We start from the raw sequence: 19,393 nt of genomic DNA on the forward strand, positions 1-19,393 counted from the left end.
CTGTCCATGTAAAATGCTGCAGTTGAAGAACAAAGCAGTTTCTGCCCAGTTTCGAACTGGGGACCTTTCGCGCGTAAGGCGAACGTGATGACCACTACACTACAGAAACAAGGCGCAGTCGCTACTGCTAAGGCTCGGTGGCACCCAGCACTGAAAGTTGAAGCCATTTTACCTTTCACCTTTCTGTTTCCAATCGCTCGTTGTTTAATGGGACTTCTTTAATTTTGGCTATGTGGTGAGCATGGACGAGATACACCGAAGTATCTGTTTCCACGCGGTGTGCGCCAATAACATTGTGTTGCTTACACCGGCTGTAAAGGATTACTTTTTAGCGGAGCTTGCCGTCGCAGTCTGTGGCACAATCATTTCGTCTGTTCGACTGCTCACGGGAAAGGTAGCGTTGTAAGACACTGCAGAAACGAACGACTTCCTTACTTTTGCTCCGACTGACCATACTCCGGGAAATTTTCCCAGATTCTCAGTTGAGGATTTTTGCAGCTGCAAGTTACCTCAGAAACCCTGTTAATTCGTAAGGTATTGAGCGAATCGCAAAACAGAAAGCATTTAACACGGAACACAAACAAAACTGGCAAACCAAATGCATTTTCAGACACAGCGAGCATGAATGCAAAATGTGAGACAGGCCGGGGGCATGAGTCATAAAGTAATCTCACAACGAACAACAGGGCAATTCCAAACTGCTCTTTCAAACATACTGGAGCCTGAGTGCACCACCACTTCCCAGAAAATGCTGAAAAGAGAGAAAGAAAGAACACAATAAGAATGGGCCATGAAAAAGTGAATTTCACCAATCACAGACTCGATTAGATTACCTTTCCCTTCCGATGTCCGCAGGACGGAAATGAAGGAAATGGGAGAAATTCAATAACATGTGACATCGCAATTCATTGGAACGATTTTCCCATTGGCCAGAAAACAAAATAACGACGAGTCGTGCCACCGCAGGACTTTGTTTCACAACAGCAATGAAATCACAGTCGCCATTCGGTTCCAGTAAACGCTCAACTTGCCTGGGACAGCAGAGCTGTTTGCGATTTTCCACGCGGGAGGCGAACACGATCATGACAGCACAGACATCGGAAAAGTCGGCACTTTCCCACACCACAGTTAATTGCCCAGGAAGCAAACCCAATTTTCTTCGGTTTTCAACAGAAATGCAGCAGGAGTCGAAACAGCATTTTAACAAACTGCGTCGTTGGAAGCGATCAGCAGAAATGGCAGCGGTGGGATTCGAACCCACGCCTCTGTCGAGACTGGAGCCTTAATCCAGCGGCTTAGACCGCTCGGCCACACTACCAGCCAGCCGCGCTGCCCCATTTTCTTGCACTTCCAATTGTGCTCCTGCATAACAACCGATGCAAAGCCACGTGAAAAGGGTTCCATGATCCCTCTCCGACTCGCACAACTGCTGGGATGTGCCCGTCTACAATATCAATTTCGCAGCAGATAATGATAGCCCATCAATCCAGACAACTATCAATGGTAAGCTGAGTCTATCTTCTCAGAATCTTTTCAACTACAAATGTATCTGTGAGTGCGTGAGAACATGCGATCGGTTATGATTTGGTCAAATTACCATGAGCTGCTTGACATTACTGCAATTTCGATTCTTGCTTTGCTAAATGATTTCACCCTTTGATCGAAACAGGACAACTTTCACGTTTACACGGAACATGAAACACACCGGACTACAGGGAAAATGCACAAAGCTGAGCAGGCCGTGTTCCACATCATACCGCACAGCAGAGTTACAGTCACTGTGTCTGTTTTGCAGAATAAGAGTCCCAAAGAATGTTCTGCACCCTAAAACCGGAGGTAGCATTACAATCCGAGAACGACAGATCACATTGTGAGGATGCTCTGACCTCGGAGCCGGTTCGAGATGCCACTTTCCTTGCCTTTTTGCCTTACCCGTGCAATTCGCTGCAGAGATGTTCACACCTGGATATGAGCCACAGGGATACCAACTGAGTCGACGAGAAGCGACTCAATAAATTTTGCTAAACTCCACGGTGCTTATTAGAAATGCAGTTTCTGTTCACATCAATCTAAAAGGCAGTTTCTGAACATAGTAACAGAAGTCAAAAGGTAATTAGCTCACCCCACCCCCACTCCGGAAGAGGTGCTAAGTGCCCTTGAGTGCTTTTTTGTTCTCGATGTGAAGAGCTCTCACGCCTGAGTCACCTTCACACGTCTCTGGTTGCTGAGTGAATCACAAAGAAGGAATTTCACCAGAGCTACAACTGCCTCACTTCTCCACTCGCCCTCCCAGTTTACATTTTCCTGCTCGTCAGTGATTTAAAGAAAACCAAATGGATGCGATGTCATTCTGTAGCCTCTCTGTCGATTCCTCCGTTTCAGTTCCAATGTGGTTAGATCTCGGGGCGCACCTTAATACTAGCGACGCTATCAAAGCACAGGTCCAGAGGTTCCTCTGAGAGTGTAATTTCTTTCATTGCTGTTGCTGGTTGAATGAGCCACTAACGTGCGAACTGCTCCAAAACATGATTCAGGACCTCTGGTAACAACTCTCGCACGTTAAATAACGACAGACAGCTTCCAAATGATGTCCTTCATAGACGACTTTGGGGGTACATTTGACAGACAGACTTGTTCAGGAATCCGCGATGCGCTGTGACACCAGCGCATCAGCTTCTTCCCTGTCTTGGAAACGGGCCGCCTGCGCAAGGAATGCAAGTGCGGTACTGCTTTTCGTGGAAGGATCAGAAGGCGGTAACTACACTCTCAAACAGAATGGCATATGATCACAATCAGGTTGGAGAAAAACTTTACAATGCTTTGCACAGTAATTAAATGGAGTTGCATTACATTTCACTACGAGAGCAGATTTGTTCAAGTAAATTCGAAGGCAGGTTTGCAGATGGGAAAGCAAGCAAGAAAACTCCGCTCCTGTCCATGTAAAATGCTGCAGTTGAAGAACAAAGCAGTTTCTGCCCAGTTTCGAACTGGGGACCTTTCGCGCGTAAGGCGAACGTGATGACCACTACACTACAGAAACAAGGCGCAGTCGCTACTGCTAAGGCTCAGTGGCACCCAGCACTGAAAGTTGAAGCCATTTTACCTTTCACCTTTCTGTTTCCAATCGCTCGTTGTTTAATGGGACTTCTTTAATTTTGGCTATGTGGTGAGCATGGACGAGATACACCGAAGTATCTGTTTCCACGCGGTGTGCGCCAATAACATTGTGTTGCTTACACCGGCTGTAAAGGATTACTTTTTAGCGGAGCTTGCCGTCGCAGTCTGTGGCACAATCATTTCGTCTGTTCGACTGCTCACGGGAAAGGTAGCGTTGTAAGACACTGCAGAAACGAACGACTTCCTTACTTTTGCTCCGACTGACCATACTCCGGGAAATTTTCCCAGATTCTCAGTTGAGGATTTTTGCAGCTGCAAGTTACCTCAGAAACCCTGTTAATTCGTAAGGTATTGAGCGAATCGCAAAACAGAAAGCATTTAACACGGAACACAAACAAAACTGGCAAACCAAATGCATTTTCAGACACAGCGAGCATGAATGCAAAATGTGAGACAGGCCGGGGGCATGAGTCATAAAGTAATCTCACAACTAACAACAGGGCAATTCCAAACTGCTCTTTCAAACATACTGGAGCCTGAGTGCACCACCACTTCCCAGACAATGCTGAAAAGAGAGAAAGAAAGAACACAATAAGAATGGGCCATGAAAAAGTGAATTTCACCAATCACAGACTCGATTAGATTACCTTTCCCTTCCGATGTCCGCAGGACGGAAATGAAGGAAATGGGAGAAATTCAATAACATGTGACATCGCAATTCATTGGAACGATTTTCCCATTGGCCAGAAAACAAAATAACGACGAGTCGTGCCACCGCAGGACTTTGTTTCACAACAGCAATGAAATCACAGTCGCCATTCGGTTCCAGTAAACGCTCAACTTGCCTGGGACAGCAGAGCTGTTTGCGATTTTCCACGCGGGAGGCGAACACGATCATGACAGCACAGACATCGGAAAAGTCGGCACTTTCCCACACCACAGTTAATTGCCCAGGAAGCAAACCCAATTTTCTTCGGTTTTCAACAGAAATGCAGCAGGAGTCGAAACAGCATTTTAACAAACTGCGTCGTTGGAAGCGATCAGCAGAAATGGCAGCGGTGGGATTCGAACCCACGCCTCTGTCGAGACTGGAGCCTTAATCCAGCGGCTTAGACCGCTCGGCCACACTACCAGCCAGCCGCGCTGCCCCATTTTCTTGCACTTCCAATTGTGCTCCTGCATAACAACCGATGCAAAGCCACGTGAAAAGGGTTCCATGATCCCTCTCCGACTCGCACAACTGCTGGGATGTGCCCGTCTACAATATCAATTTCGCAGCAGATAATGATAGCCCATCAATCCAGACAACTATCAATGGTAAGCTGAGTCTATCTTCTCAGAATCTTTTCAACTACAAATGTATCTGTGAGTGCGTGAGAACATGCGATCGGTTATGATTTGGTCAAATTACCATGAGCTGCTTGACATTACTGCAATTTCGATTCTTGCTTTGCTAAATGATTTCACCCTTTGATCGAAACAGGACAACTTTCACGTTTACACGGAACATGAAACACACCGGACTACAGGGAAAATGCACAAAGCTGAGCAGGCCGTGTTCCACATCATACCGCACAGCAGAGTTACAGTCACTGTGTCTGTTTTGCAGAATAAGAGTCCCAAAGAATGTTCTCCACCCTAAAACCGGAGGTAGCATTACAATCCGAGAACGACAGATCACATTGTGAGGATGCTCTGACCTCGGAGCCGGTTCGAGATGCCACTTTCCTTGCCTTTTTGCCTTACCCGTGCAATTCGCTGCAGAGATGTTCACACCTGGATATGAGCCACAGGGATACCAACTGAGTCGACGAGAAGCGACTCAATAAATTTTGCTAAACTCCACGGTGCTTATTAGAAATGCAGTTTCTGTTCACATCAATCTAAAAGGCAGTTTCTGAACATAGTAACAGAAGTCAAAAGGTAATTAGCTCACCCCACCCCCACTCCGGAAGAGGTGCTAAGTGCCCTTGAGTGCTTTTTTGTTCTCGATGTGAAGAGCTCTCACGCCTGAGTCACCTTCACACGTCTCTGGTTGCTGAGTGAATCACAAAGAAGGAATTTCACCAGAGCTACAACTGCCTCACTTCTCCACTCGCCCTCCCAGTTTACATTTTCCTGCTCGTCAGTGATTTAAAGAAAACCAAATGGATGCGATGTCATTCTGTAGCCTCTCTGTCGATTCCTCCGTTTCAGTTCCAATGTGGTTAGATCTCGGGGCGCACCTTAATACTAGCGACGCTATCAAAGCACAGGTCCAGAGGTTCCTCTGAGAGTGTAATTTCTTTCATTGCTGTTGCTGGTTGAATGAGCCACTAACGTGCGAACTGCTCCAAAACATGATTCAGGACCTCTGGTAACAACTCTCGCACGTTAAATAACGACAGACAGCTTCCAAATGATGTCCTTCATAGACGACTTTGGGGGTACATTTGACAGACAGACTTGTTCAGGAATCCGCGATGCGCTGTGACACCAGCGCATCAGCTTCTTCCCTGTCTTGGAAACGGGCCGCCTGCGCAAGGAATGCAAGTGCGGTACTGCTTTTCGTGGAAGGATCAGAAGGCGGTAACTACACTCTCAAACAGAATGGCATATGATCACAATCAGGTTGGAGAAAAACTTTACAATGCTTTGCACAGTAATTAAATGGAGTTGCATTACATTTCACTACGAGAGCAGATTTGTTCAAGTAAATTCGAAGGCAGGTTTGCAGATGGGAAAGCAAGCAAGAAAACTCCGCTCCTGTCCATGTAAAATGCTGCAGTTGAAGAACAAAGCAGTTTCTGCCCAGTTTCGAACTGGGGACCTTTCGCGCGTAAGGCGAACGTGATGACCACTACACTACAGAAACAAGGCGCAGTCGCTACTGCTAAGGCTCAGTGGCACCCAGCACTGAAAGTTGAAGCCATTTTACCTTTCACCTTTCTGTTTCCAATCGCTCGTTGTTTAATGGGACTTCTTTAATTTTGGCTATGTGGTGAGCATGGACGAGATACACCGAAGTATCTGTTTCCACGCGGTGTGCGCCAATAACATTGTGTTGCTTACACCGGCTGTAAAGGATTACTTTTTAGCGGAGCTTGCCGTCGCAGTCTGTGGCACAATCATTTCGTCTGTTCGACTGCTCACGGGAAAGGTAGCGTTGTAAGACACTGCAGAAACGAACGACTTCCTTACTTTTGCTCCGACTGACCATACTCCGGGAAATTTTCCCAGATTCTCAGTTGAGGATTTTTGCAGCTGCAAGTTACCTCAGAAACCCTGTTAATTCGTAAGGTATTGAGCGAATCGCAAAACAGAAAGCATTTAACACGGAACACAAACAAAACTGGCAAACCAAATGCATTTTCAGACACAGCGAGCATGAATGCAAAATGTGAGACAGGCCGGGGGCATGAGTCATAAAGTAATCTCACAACGAACAACAGGGCAATTCCAAACTGCTCTTTCAAACATACTGGAGCCTGAGTGCACCACCACTTCCCAGAAAATGCTGAAAAGAGAGAAAGAAAGAACACAATAAGAATGGGCCATGAAAAAGTGAATTTCACCAATCACAGACTCGATTAGATTACCTTTCCCTTCCGATGTCCGCAGGACGGAAATGAAGGAAATGGGAGAAATTCAATAACATGTGACATCGCAATTCATTGGAACGATTTTCCCATTGGCCAGAAAACAAAATAACGACGAGTCGTGCCACCGCAGGACTTTGTTTCACAACAGCAATGAAATCACAGTCGCCATTCGGTTCCAGTAAACGCTCAACTTGCCTGGGACAGCAGAGCTGTTTGCGATTTTCCACGCGGGAGGCGAACACGATCATGACAGCACAGACATCGGAAAAGTCGGCACTTTCCCACACCACAGTTAATTGCCCAGGAAGCAAACCCAATTTTCTTCGGTTTTCAACAGAAATGCAGCAGGAGTCGAAACAGCATTTTAACAAACTGCGTCGTTGGAAGCGATCAGCAGAAATGGCAGCGGTGGGATTCGAACCCACGCCTCTGTCGAGACTGGAGCCTTAATCCAGCGGCTTAGACCGCTCGGCCACACTACCAGCCAGCCGCGCTGCCCCATTTTCTTGCACTTCCAATTGTGCTCCTGCATAACAACCGATGCAAAGCCACGTGAAAAGGGTTCCATGATCCCTCTCCGACTCGCACAACTGCTGGGATGTGCCCGTCTACAATATCAATTTCGCAGCAGATAATGATAGCCCATCAATCCAGACAACTATCAATGGTAAGCTAAGTCTATCTTCTCAGAATCTTTTCAACTACAAATGTATCTGTGAGTGCGTGAGAACATGCGATCGGTTATGATTTGGTCAAATTACCATGAGCTGCTTGACATTACTGCAATTTCGATTCTTGCTTTGCTAAATGATTTCACCCTTTGATCGAAACAGGACAACTTTCACGTTTACACGGAACATGAAACACACCGGACTACAGGGAAAATGCACAAAGCTGAGCAGGCCGTGTTCCACATCATACCGCACAGCAGAGTTACAGTCACTGTGTCTGTTTTGCAGAATAAGAGTCCCAAAGAATGTTCTCCACCCTAAAACCGGAGGTAGCATTACAATCCGAGAACGACAGATCACATTGTGAGGATGCTCTGACCTCGGAGCCGGTTCGAGATGCCACTTTCCTTGCCTTTTTGCCTTACCCGTGCAATTCGCTGCAGAGATGTTCACACCTGGATATGAGCCACAGGGATACCAACTGAGTCGACGAGAAGCGACTCAATAAATTTTGCTAAACTCCACGGTGCTTATTAGAAATGCAGTTTCTGTTCACATCAATCTAAAAGGCAGTTTCTGAACATAGTAACAGAAGTCAAAAGGTAATTAGCTCACCCCACCCCCACTCCGGAAGAGGTGCTAAGTGCCCTTGAGTGCTTTTTTGTTCTCGATGTGAAGAGCTCTCACGCCTGAGTCACCTTCACACGTCTCTGGTTGCTGAGTGAATCACAAAGAAGGAATTTCACCAGAGCTACAACTGCCTCACTTCTCCACTCGCCCTCCCAGTTTACATTTTCCTGCTCGTCAGTGATTTAAAGAAAACCAAATGGATGCGATGTCATTCTGTAGCCTCTCTGTCGATTCCTCCGTTTCAGTTCCAATGTGGTTAGATCTCGGGGCGCACCTTAATACTAGCGAAGCTATCAAAGCACAGGTCCAGAGGTTCCTCTGAGAGTGTAATTTCTTTCATTGCTGTTGCTGGTTGAATGAGCCACTAACGTGCGAACTGCTCCAAAACATGATTCAGGACCTCTGGTAACAACTCTCGCACGTTAAATAACGACAGACAGCTTCCAAATGATGTCCTTCATAGACGACTTTGGGGGTACATTTGACAGACAGACTTGTTCAGGAATCCGCGATGCGCTGTGACACCAGCGCATCAGCTTCTTCCCTGTCTTGGAAACGGGCCGCCTGCGCAAGGAATGCAAGTGCGGTACTGCTTTTCGTGGAAGGATCAGAAGGCGGTAACTACACTCTCAAACAGAATGGCATATGATCACAATCAGGTTGGAGAAAAACTTTACAATGCTTTGCACAGTAATTAAATGGAGTTGCATTACATTTCACTACGAGAGCAGATTTGTTCAAGTAAATTCGAAGGCAGGTTTGCAGATGGGAAAGCAAGCAAGAAAACTCCGCTCCTGTCCATGTAAAATGCTGCAGTTGAAGAACAAAGCAGTTTCTGCCCAGTTTCGAACTGGGGACCTTTCGCGCGTAAGGCGAACGTGATGACCACTACACTACAGAAACAAGGCGCAGTCGCTACTGCTAAGGCTCAGTGGCACCCAGCACTGAAAGTTGAAGCCATTTTACCTTTCACCTTTCTGTTTCCAATCGCTCGTTGTTTAATGGGACTTCTTTAATTTTGGCTATGTGGTGAGCATGGACGAGATACACCGAAGTATCTGTTTCCACGCGGTGTGCGCCAATAACATTGTGTTGCTTACACCGGCTGTAAAGGATTACTTTTTAGCGGAGCTTGCCGTCGCAGTCTGTGGCACAATCATTTCGTCTGTTCGACTGCTCACGGGAAAGGTAGCGTTGTAAGACACTGCAGAAACGAACGACTTCCTTACTTTTGCTCCGACTGACCATACTCCGGGAAATTTTCCCAGATTCTCAGTTGAGGATTTTTGCAGCTGCAAGTTACCTCAGAAACCCTGTTAATTCGTAAGGTATTGAGCGAATCGCAAAACAGAAAGCATTTAACACGGAACACAAACAAAACTGGCAAACCAAATGCATTTTCAGACACAGCGAGCATGAATGCAAAATGTGAGACAGGCCGGGGGCATGAGTCATAAAGTAATCTCACAACGAACAACAGGGCAATTCCAAACTGCTCTTTCAAACATACTGGAGCCTGAGTGCACCACCACTTCCCAGAAAATGCTGAAAAGAGAGAAAGAAAGAACACAATAAGAATGGGCCATGAAAAAGTGAATTTCACCAATCACAGACTCGATTAGATTACCTTTCCCTTCCGATGTCCGCAGGACGGAAATGAAGGAAATGGGAGAAATTCAATAACATGTGACATCGCAATTCATTGGAACGATTTTCCCATTGGCCAGAAAACAAAATAACGACGAGTCGTGCCACCGCAGGACTTTGTTTCACAACAGCAATGAAATCACAGTCGCCATTCGGTTCCAGTAAACGCTCAACTTGCCTGGGACAGCAGAGCTGTTTGCGATTTTCCACGCGGGAGGCGAACACGATCATGACAGCACAGACATCGGAAAAGTCGGCACTTTCCCACACCACAGTTAATTGCCCAGGAAGCAAACCCAATTTTCTTCGGTTTTCAACAGAAATGCAGCAGGAGTCGAAACAGCATTTTAACAAACTGCGTCGTTGGAAGCGATCAGCAGAAATGGCAGCGGTGGGATTCGAACCCACGCCTCTGTCGAGACTGGAGCCTTAATCCAGCGGCTTAGACCGCTCGGCCACACTACCAGCCAGCCGCGCTGCCCCATTTTCTTGCACTTCCAATTGTGCTCCTGCATAACAACCGATGCAAAGCCACGTGAAAAGGGTTCCATGATCCCTCTCCGACTCGCACAACTGCTGGGATGTGCCCGTCTACAATATCAATTTCGCAGCAGATAATGATAGCCCATCAATCCAGACAACTATCAATGGTAAGCTGAGTCTATCTTCTCAGAATCTTTTCAACTACAAATGTATCTGTGAGTGCGTGAGAACATGCGATCGGTTATGATTTGGTCAAATTACCATGAGCTGCTTGACATTACTGCAATTTCGATTCTTGCTTTGCTAAATGATTTCACCCTTTGATCGAAACAGGACAACTTTCACGTTTACACGGAACATGAAACACACCGGACTACAGGGAAAATGCACAAAGCTGAGCAGGCCGTGTTCCACATCATACCGCACAGCAGAGTTACAGTCACTGTGTCTGTTTTGCAGAATAAGAGTCCCAAAGAATGTTCTCCACCCTAAAACCGGAGGTAGCATTACAATCCGAGAACGACAGATCACATTGTGAGGATGCTCTGACCTCGGAGCCGGTTCGAGATGCCACTTTCCTTGCCTTTTTGCCTTACCCGTGCAATTCGCTGCAGAGATGTTCACACCTGGATATGAGCCACAGGGATACCAACTGAGTCGACGAGAAGCGACTCAATAAATTTTGCTAAACTCCACGGTGCTTATTAGAAATGCAGTTTCTGTTCACATCAATCTAAAAGGCAGTTTCTGAACATAGTAACAGAAGTCAAAAGGTAATTAGCTCACCCCACCCCCACTCCGGAAGAGGTGCTAAGTGCCCTTGAGTGCTTTTTTGTTCTCGATGTGAAGAGCTCTCACGCCTGAGTCACCTTCACACGTCTCTGGTTGCTGAGTGAATCACAAAGAAGGAATTTCACCAGAGCTACAACTGCCTCACTTCTCCACTCGCCCTCCCAGTTTACATTTTCCTGCTCGTCAGTGATTTAAAGAAAACCAAATGGATGCGATGTCATTCTGTAGCCTCTCTGTCGATTCCTCCGTTTCAGTTCCAATGTGGTTAGATCTCGGGGCGCACCTTAATACTAGCGAAGCTATCAAAGCACAGGTCCAGAGGTTCCTCTGAGAGTGTAATTTCTTTCATTGCTGTTGCTGGTTGAATGAGCCACTAACGTGCGAACTGCTCCAAAACATGATTCAGGACCTCTGGTAACAACTCTCGCACGTTAAATAACGACAGACAGCTTCCAAATGATGTCCTTCATAGACGACTTTGGGGGTACATTTGACAGACAGACTTGTTCAGGAATCCGCGATGCGCTGTGACACCAGCGCATCAGCTTCTTCCCTGTCTTGGAAACGGGCCGCCTGCGCAAGGAATGCAAGTGCGGTACTGCTTTTCGTGGAAGGATCAGAAGGCGGTAACTACACTCTCAAACAGAATGGCATATGATCACAATCAGGTTGGAGAAAAACTTTACAATGCTTTGCACAGTAATTAAATGGAGTTGCATTACATTTCACTACGAGAGCAGATTTGTTCAAGTAAATTCGAAGGCAGGTTTGCAGATGGGAAAGCAAGCAAGAAAACTCCGCTCCTGTCCATGTAAAATGCTGCAGTTGAAGAACAAAGCAGTTTCTGCCCAGTTTCGAACTGGGGACCTTTCGCGCGTAAGGCGAACGTGATGACCACTACACTACAGAAACAAGGCGCAGTCGCTACTGCTAAGGCTCAGTGGCACCCAGCACTGAAAGTTGAAGCCATTTTACCTTTCACCTTTCTGTTTCCAATCGCTCGTTGTTTAATGGGACTTCTTTAATTTTGGCTATGTGGTGAGCATGGACGAGATACACCGAAGTATCTGTTTCCACGCGGTGTGCGCCAATAACATTGTGTTGCTTACACCGGCTGTAAAGGATTACTTTTTAGCGGAGCTTGCCGTCGCAGTCTGTGGCACAATCATTTCGTCTGTTCGACTGCTCACGGGAAAGGTAGCGTTGTAAGACACTGCAGAAACGAACGACTTCCTTACTTTTGCTCCGACTGACCATACTCCGGGAAATTTTCCCAGATTCTCAGTTGAGGATTTTTGCAGCTGCAAGTTACCTCAGAAACCCTGTTAATTCGTAAGGTATTGAGCGAATCGCAAAACAGAAAGCATTTAACACGGAACACAAACAAAACTGGCAAACCAAATGCATTTTCAGACACAGCGAGCATGAATGCAAAATGTGAGACAGGCCGGGGGCATGAGTCATAAAGTAATCTCACAACGAACAACAGGGCAATTCCAAACTGCTCTTTCAAACATACTGGAGCCTGAGTGCACCACCACTTCCCAGAAAATGCTGAAAAGAGAGAAAGAAAGAACACAATAAGAATGGGCCATGAAAAAGTGAATTTCACCAATCACAGACTCGATTAGATTACCTTTCCCTTCCGATGTCCGCAGGACGGAAATGAAGGAAATGGGAGAAATTCAATAACATGTGACATCGCAATTCATTGGAACGATTTTCCCATTGGCCAGAAAACAAAATAACGACGAGTCGTGCCACCGCAGGACTTTGTTTCACAACAGCAATGAAATCACAGTCGCCATTCGGTTCCAGTAAACGCTCAACTTGCCTGGGACAGCAGAGCTGTTTGCGATTTTCCACGCGGGAGGCGAACACGATCATGACAGCACAGACATCGGAAAAGTCGGCACTTTCCCACACCACAGTTAATTGCCCAGGAAGCAAACCCAATTTTCTTCGGTTTTCAACAGAAATGCAGCAGGAGTCGAAACAGCATTTTAACAAACTGCGTCGTTGGAAGCGATCAGCAGAAATGGCAGCGGTGGGATTCGAACCCACGCCTCTGTCGAGACTGGAGCCTTAATCCAGCGGCTTAGACCGCTCGGCCACACTACCAGCCAGCCGCGCTGCCCCATTTTCTTGCACTTCCAATTGTGCTCCTGCATAACAACCGATGCAAAGCCACGTGAAAAGGGTTCCATGATCCCTCTCCGACTCGCACAACTGCTGGGATGTGCCCGTCTACAATATCAATTTCGCAGCAGATAATGATAGCCCATCAATCCAGACAACTATCAATGGTAAGCTGAGTCTATCTTCTCAGAATCTTTTCAACTACAAATGTATCTGTGAGTGCGTGAGAACATGCGATCGGTTATGATTTGGTCAAATTACCATGAGCTGCTTGACATTACTGCAATTTCGATTCTTGCTTTGCTAAATGATTTCACCCTTTGATCGAAACAGGACAACTTTCACGTTTACACGGAACATGAAACACACCGGACTACAGGGAAAATGCACAAAGCTGAGCAGGCCGTGTTCCACATCATACCGCACAGCAGAGTTACAGTCACTGTGTCTGTTTTGCAGAATAAGAGTCCCAAAGAATGTTCTCCACCCTAAAACCGGAGGTAGCATTACAATCCGAGAACGACAGATCACATTGTGAGGATGCTCTGACCTCGGAGCCGGTTCGAGATGCCACTTTCCTTGCCTTTTTGCCTTACCCGTGCAATTCGCTGCAGAGATGTTCACACCTGGATATGAGCCACAGGGATACCAACTGAGTCGACGAGAAGCGACTCAATAAATTTTGCTAAACTCCACGGTGCTTATTAGAAATGCAGTTTCTGTTCACATCAATCTAAAAGGCAGTTTCTGAACATAGTAACAGAAGTCAAAAGGTAATTAGCTCACCCCACCCCCACTCCGGAAGAGGTGCTAAGTGCCCTTGAGTGCTTTTTTGTTCTCGATGTGAAGAGCTCTCACGCCTGAGTCACCTTCACACGTCTCTGGTTGCTGAGTGAATCACAAAGAAGGAATTTCACCAGAGCTACAACTGCCTCACTTCTCCACTCGCCCTCCCAGTTTACATTTTCCTGCTCGTCAGTGATTTTAAGAAAACCAAATGGATGCGATGTCATTCTGTAGCCTCTCTGTCGATTCCTCCGTTTCAGTTCCAATGTGGTTAGATCTCGGGGCGCACCTTAATACTAGCGACGCTATCAAAGCACAGGTCCAGAGGTTCCTCTGAGAGTGTAATTTCTTTCATTGCTGTTGCTGGTTGAATGAGCCACTAACGTGCGAACTGCTCCAAAACATGATTCAGGACCTCTGGTAACAACTCTCGCACGTTAAATAACGACAGACAGCTTCCAAATGATGTCCTTCATAGACGACTTTGGGGGTACATTTGACAGACAGACTTGTTCAGGAATCCGCGATGCGCTGTGACACCAGCGCATCAGCTTCTTCCCTGTCTTGGAAACGGGCCGCCTGCGCAAGGAATGCAAGTGCGGTACTGCTTTTCGTGGAAGGATCAGAAGGCGGTAACTACACTCTCAAACAGAATGGCATATGATCACAATCAGGTTGGAGAAAAACTTTACAATGCTTTGCACAGTAATTAAATGGAGTTGCATTACATTTCACTACGAGAGCAGATTTGTTCAAGTAAATTCGAAGGCAGGTTTGCAGATGGGAAAGCAAGCAAGAAAACTCCGCTCCTGTCCATGTAAAATGCTGCAGTTGAAGAACAAAGCAGTTTCTGCCCAGTTTCGAACAGGGGACCTTTCGCGCGTAAGGCGAACGTGATGACCACTACACTACAGAAACAAGGCGCAGTCGCTACTGCTAAGGCTCAGTGGCACCCAGCACTGAAAGTTGAAGCCATTTTACCTTTCACCTTTCTGTTTCCAATCGCTCGTTGTTTAATGGGACTTCTTTAATTTTGGCTATGTGGTGAGCATGGACGAGATACACCGAAGTATCTGTTTCCACGCGGTGTGCGCCAATAACATTGTGTTGCTTACACCGGCTGTAAAGGATTACTTTTTAGCGGAGCTTGCCGTCGCAGTCTGTGGCACAATCATTTCGTCTGTTCGACTGCTCACGGGAAAGGTAGCGTTGTAAGACACTGCAGAAACGAACGACTTCCTTACTTTTGCTCCGACTGACCATACTCCGGGAAATTTTCCCAGATTCTCAGTTGAGGATTTTTGCAGCTGCAAGTTACCTCAGAAACCCTGTTAATTCGTAAGGTATTGAGCGAATCGCAAAACAGAAAGCATTTAACACGGAACACAAACAAAACTGGCAAACCAAATGCATTTTCAGACACAGCGAGCATGAATGCAAAATGTGAGACAGGCCGGGGGCATGAGTCATAAAGTAATCTCACAACGAACAACAGGGCAATTCCAAACTGCTCTTTCAAACATACTGGAGCCTGAGTGCACCACCACTTCCCAGAAAATGCTGAAAAGAGAGAAAGAAAGAACACAATAAGAATGGGCCATGAAAAAGTGAATTTCACCAATCACAGACTCGATTAGATTACCTTTCCCTTCCGATGTCCGCAGGACGGAAATGAAGGAAATGGGAGAAATTCAATAACATGTGACATCGCAATTCATTGGAACGATTTTCCCATTGGCCATAAAACAAAATAACGACGAGTCGTGCCACCGCAGGACTTTGTTTCACAACAGCAATGAAATCACAGTCGCCATTCGGTTCCAGTAAACGCTCAACTTGCCTGGGACAGCAGAGCTGTTTGCGATTTTCCACGCGGGAGGCGAACACGATCATGACAGCACAGACATCGGAAAAGTCGGCACTTTCCCACACCACAGTTAATTGCCCAGGAAGCAAACCCAATTTTCTTCGGTTTTCAACAGAAATGCAGCAGGAGTCGAAACAGCATTTTAACAAACTGCGTCGTTGGAAGCGATCAGCAGAAATGGCAGCGGTGGGATTCGAACCCACGCCTCTGTCGAGACTGGAGCCTTAATCCAGCGGCTTAGACCGCTCGGCCACACTACCAGCCAGCCGCGCTGCCCCATTTTCTTGCACTTCCAATTGTGCTCCTGCATAACAACCGATGCAAAGCCACGTGAAAAGGGTTCCATGATCCCTCTCCGACTCGCACAACTGCTGGGATGTGCCCGTCTACAATATCAATTTCGCAGCAGATAATGATAGCCCATCAATCCAGACAACTATCAATGGTAAGCTGAGTCTATCTTCTCAGAATCTTTTCAACTACAAATGTATCTGTGAGTGCGTGAGAACATGCGATCGGTTATGATTTGGTCAAATTACCATGAGCTGCTTGACATTACTGCAATTTCGATTCTTGCTTTGCTAAATGATTTCACCCTTTGATCGAAACAGGACAACTTTCACGTTTACACGGAACATGAAACACACCGGACTACAGGGAAAATGCACAAAGCTGAGCAGGCCGTGTTCCACATCATACCGCACAGCAGAGTTACAGTCACTGTGTCTGTTTTGCAGAATAAGAGTCCCAAAGAATGTTCTCCACCCTAAAACCGGAGGTAGCATTACAATCCGAGAACGACAGATCACATTGTGAGGATGCTCTGACCTCGGAGCCGGTTCGAGATGCCACTTTCCTTGCCTTTTTGCCTTACCCGTGCAATTCGCTGCAGAGATGTTCACACCTGGATATGAGCCACAGGGATACCAACTGAGTCGACGAGAAGCGACTCAATAAATTTTGCTAAACTCCACGGTGCTTATTAGAAATGCAGTTTCTGTTCACATCAATCTAAAAGGCAGTTTCTGAACATAGTAACAGAAGTCAAAAGGTAATTAGCTCACCCCACCCCCACTCCGGAAGAGGTGCTAAGTGCCCTTGAGTGCTTTTTTGTTCTCGATGTGAAGAGCTCTCACGCCTGAGTCACCTTCACACGTCTCTGGTTGCTGAGTGAATCACAAAGAAGGAATTTCACCAGAGCTACAACTGCCTCACTTCTCCACTCGCCCTCCCAGTTTACATTTTCCTGCTCGTCAGTGATTTAAAGAAAACCAAATGGATGCGATGTCATTCTGTAGCCTCTCTGTCGATTCCTCCGTTTCAGTTCCAATGTGGTTAGATCTCGGGGCGCACCTTAATACTAGCGAAGCTATCAAAGCACAGGTCCAGAGGTTCCTCTGAGAGTGTAATTTCTTTCATTGCTGTTGCTGGTTGAATGAGCCACTAACGTGCGAACTGCTCCAAAACATGATTCAGGACCTCTGGTAACAACTCTCGCACGTTAAATAACGACAGACAGCTTCCAAATGATGTCCTTCATAGACGACTTTGGGGGTACATTTGACAGACAGACTTGTTCAGGAATCCGCGATGCGCTGTGACACCAGCGCATCAGCTTCTTCCCTGTCTTGGAAACGGGCCGCCTGCGCAAGGAATGCAAGTGCGGTACTGCTTTTCGTGGAAGGATCAGAAGGCGGTAACTACACTCTCAAACAGAATGGCATATGATCACAATCAGGTTGGAGAAAAACTTTACAATGCTTTGCACAGTAATTAAATGGAGTTGCATTACATTTCACTACGAGAGCAGATTTGTTCAAGTAAATTCGAAGGCAGGTTTGCAGATGGGAAAGCAAGCAAGAAAACTCCGCTCCTGTCCATGTAAAATGCTGCAGTTGAAGAACAAAGCAGTTTCTGCCCAGTTTCGAACTGGGGACCTTTCGTGCGTAAGGCGAACGTGATGACCACTACACTACAGAAACAAGGCGCAGTCGCTACTGCTAAGGCTCAGTGGCACCCAGCACTGAAAGTTGAAGCCATTTTACCTTTCACCTTTCTGTTTCCAATCGCTCGTTGTTTAATGGGACTTCTTTAATTTTGGCTATGTGGTGAGCATGGACGAGATACACCGAAGTATCTGTTTCCACGCGGTGTGCGCCAATAACATTGTGTTGCTTACACCGGCTGTAAAGGATTACTTTTTAGCGGAGCTTGCCGTCGCAGTCTGTGGCACAATCATTTCGTCTGTTCGACTGCTCACGGGAAAGGTAGCGTTGTAAGACACTGCAGAAACGAACGACTTCCTTACTTTTGCTCCGACTGACCATACTCCGGGAAATTTTCCCAGATTCTCAGTTGAGGATTTTTGCAGCTGCAAGTTACCTCAGAAACCCTGTTAATTCGTAAGGTATTGAGCGAATCGCAAAACAGAAAGCATTTAACACGGAACACAAACAAAACTGGCAAACCAAATGCATTTTCAGACACAGCGAGCATGAATGCAAAATGTGAGACAGGCCGGGGGCATGAGTCATAAAGTAATCTCACAACGAACAACAGGGCAATTCCAAACTGCTCTTTCAAACATACTGGAGCCTGAGTGCACCACCACTTCCCAGAAAATGCTGAAAAGAGAGAAAGAAAGAACACAATAAGAATGGGCCATGAAAAAGTGAATTTCACCAATCACAGACTCGATTAGATTACCTTTCCCTTCCGATGTCCGCAGGACGGAAATGAAGGAAATGGGAGAAATTCAATAACATGTGACATCGCAATTCATTGGAACGATTTTCCCATTGGCCAGAAAACAAAATAACGACGAGTCGTGCCACCGCAGGACTTTGTTTCACAACAGCAATGAAATCACAGTCGCCATTCGGTTCCAGTAAACGCTCAACTTGCCTGGGACAGCAGAGCTGTTTGCGATTTTCCACGCGGGAGGCGAACACGATCATGACAGCACAGACATCGGAAAAGTCGGCACTTTCCCACACCACAGTTAATTGCCCAGGAAGCAAACCCAATTTTCTTCGGTTTTCAACAGAAATGCAGCAGGAGTCGAAACAGCATTTTAACAAACTGCGTCGTTGGAAGCGATCAGCAGAAATGGCAGCGGTGGGATTCGAACCCACGCCTCTGTCGAGACTGGAGCCTTAATCCAGCGGCTTAGACCGCTCGGCCACACTACCAGCCAGCCGCGCTGCCCCATTTTCTTGCACTTCCAATTGTGCTCCTGCATAACAACCGATGCAAAGCCACGTGAAAAGGGTTCCATGATCCCTCTCCGACTCGCACAACTGCTGGGATGTGCCCGTCTACAATATCAATTTCGCAGCAGATAATGATAGCCCATCAATCCAGACAACTATCAATGGTAAGCTGAGTCTATCTTCTCAGAATCTTTTCAACTACAAATGTATCTGTGAGTGCGTGAGAACATGCGATCGGTTATGATTTGGTCAAATTACCATGAGCTGCTTGACATTACTGCAATTTCGATTCTTGCTTTGCTAAATGATTTCACCCTTTGATCGAAACAGGACAACTTTCACGTTTACACGGAACATGAAACACACCGGACTACAGGGAAAATGCACAAAGCTGAGCAGGCCGTGTTCCACATCATACCGCACAGCAGAGTTACAGTCACTGTGTCTGTTTTGCAGAATAAGAGTCCC

General features: G+C 46.5%; 5 non-coding genes across 5 annotated transcripts; all 5 read right to left on the reverse strand.

The window, feature by feature from the left end:
- Positions 1 to 36: 36 nt before the first annotated feature.
- Positions 37 to 109, reverse strand: trnav-uac (transfer RNA valine (anticodon UAC)). Its single transcript has one exon. It is a non-coding gene; the product is annotated as a tRNA-Val (tRNA).
- A 2,858-nt stretch (positions 110 to 2,967) lies between these two features.
- Positions 2,968 to 3,040, reverse strand: trnav-uac (transfer RNA valine (anticodon UAC)). Its single transcript has one exon. It is a non-coding gene; the product is annotated as a tRNA-Val (tRNA).
- A 2,858-nt stretch (positions 3,041 to 5,898) lies between these two features.
- On the reverse strand, positions 5,899 to 5,971 carry trnav-uac (transfer RNA valine (anticodon UAC)). Its single transcript has one exon. It is a non-coding gene; the product is annotated as a tRNA-Val (tRNA).
- Positions 5,972 to 8,829: 2,858 nt separating this feature from the next.
- On the reverse strand, positions 8,830 to 8,902 carry trnav-uac (transfer RNA valine (anticodon UAC)). The gene has a single exon. It is a non-coding gene; the product is annotated as a tRNA-Val (tRNA).
- Positions 8,903 to 11,760: 2,858 nt separating this feature from the next.
- On the reverse strand, positions 11,761 to 11,833 carry trnav-uac (transfer RNA valine (anticodon UAC)). The gene has a single exon. It is a non-coding gene; the product is annotated as a tRNA-Val (tRNA).
- Positions 11,834 to 19,393: the final 7,560 nt, after the last annotated feature.

The sequence above is a fragment of the Chiloscyllium plagiosum genome, unplaced genomic scaffold, assembly GCF_037043375.1.
Source record: "Chiloscyllium plagiosum isolate Xiang-an unplaced genomic scaffold, Cpla_swu_hap1 HiC_scaffold_31, whole genome shotgun sequence".
NCBI lineage: Eukaryota > Metazoa > Chordata > Chondrichthyes > Orectolobiformes > Hemiscylliidae > Chiloscyllium > Chiloscyllium plagiosum.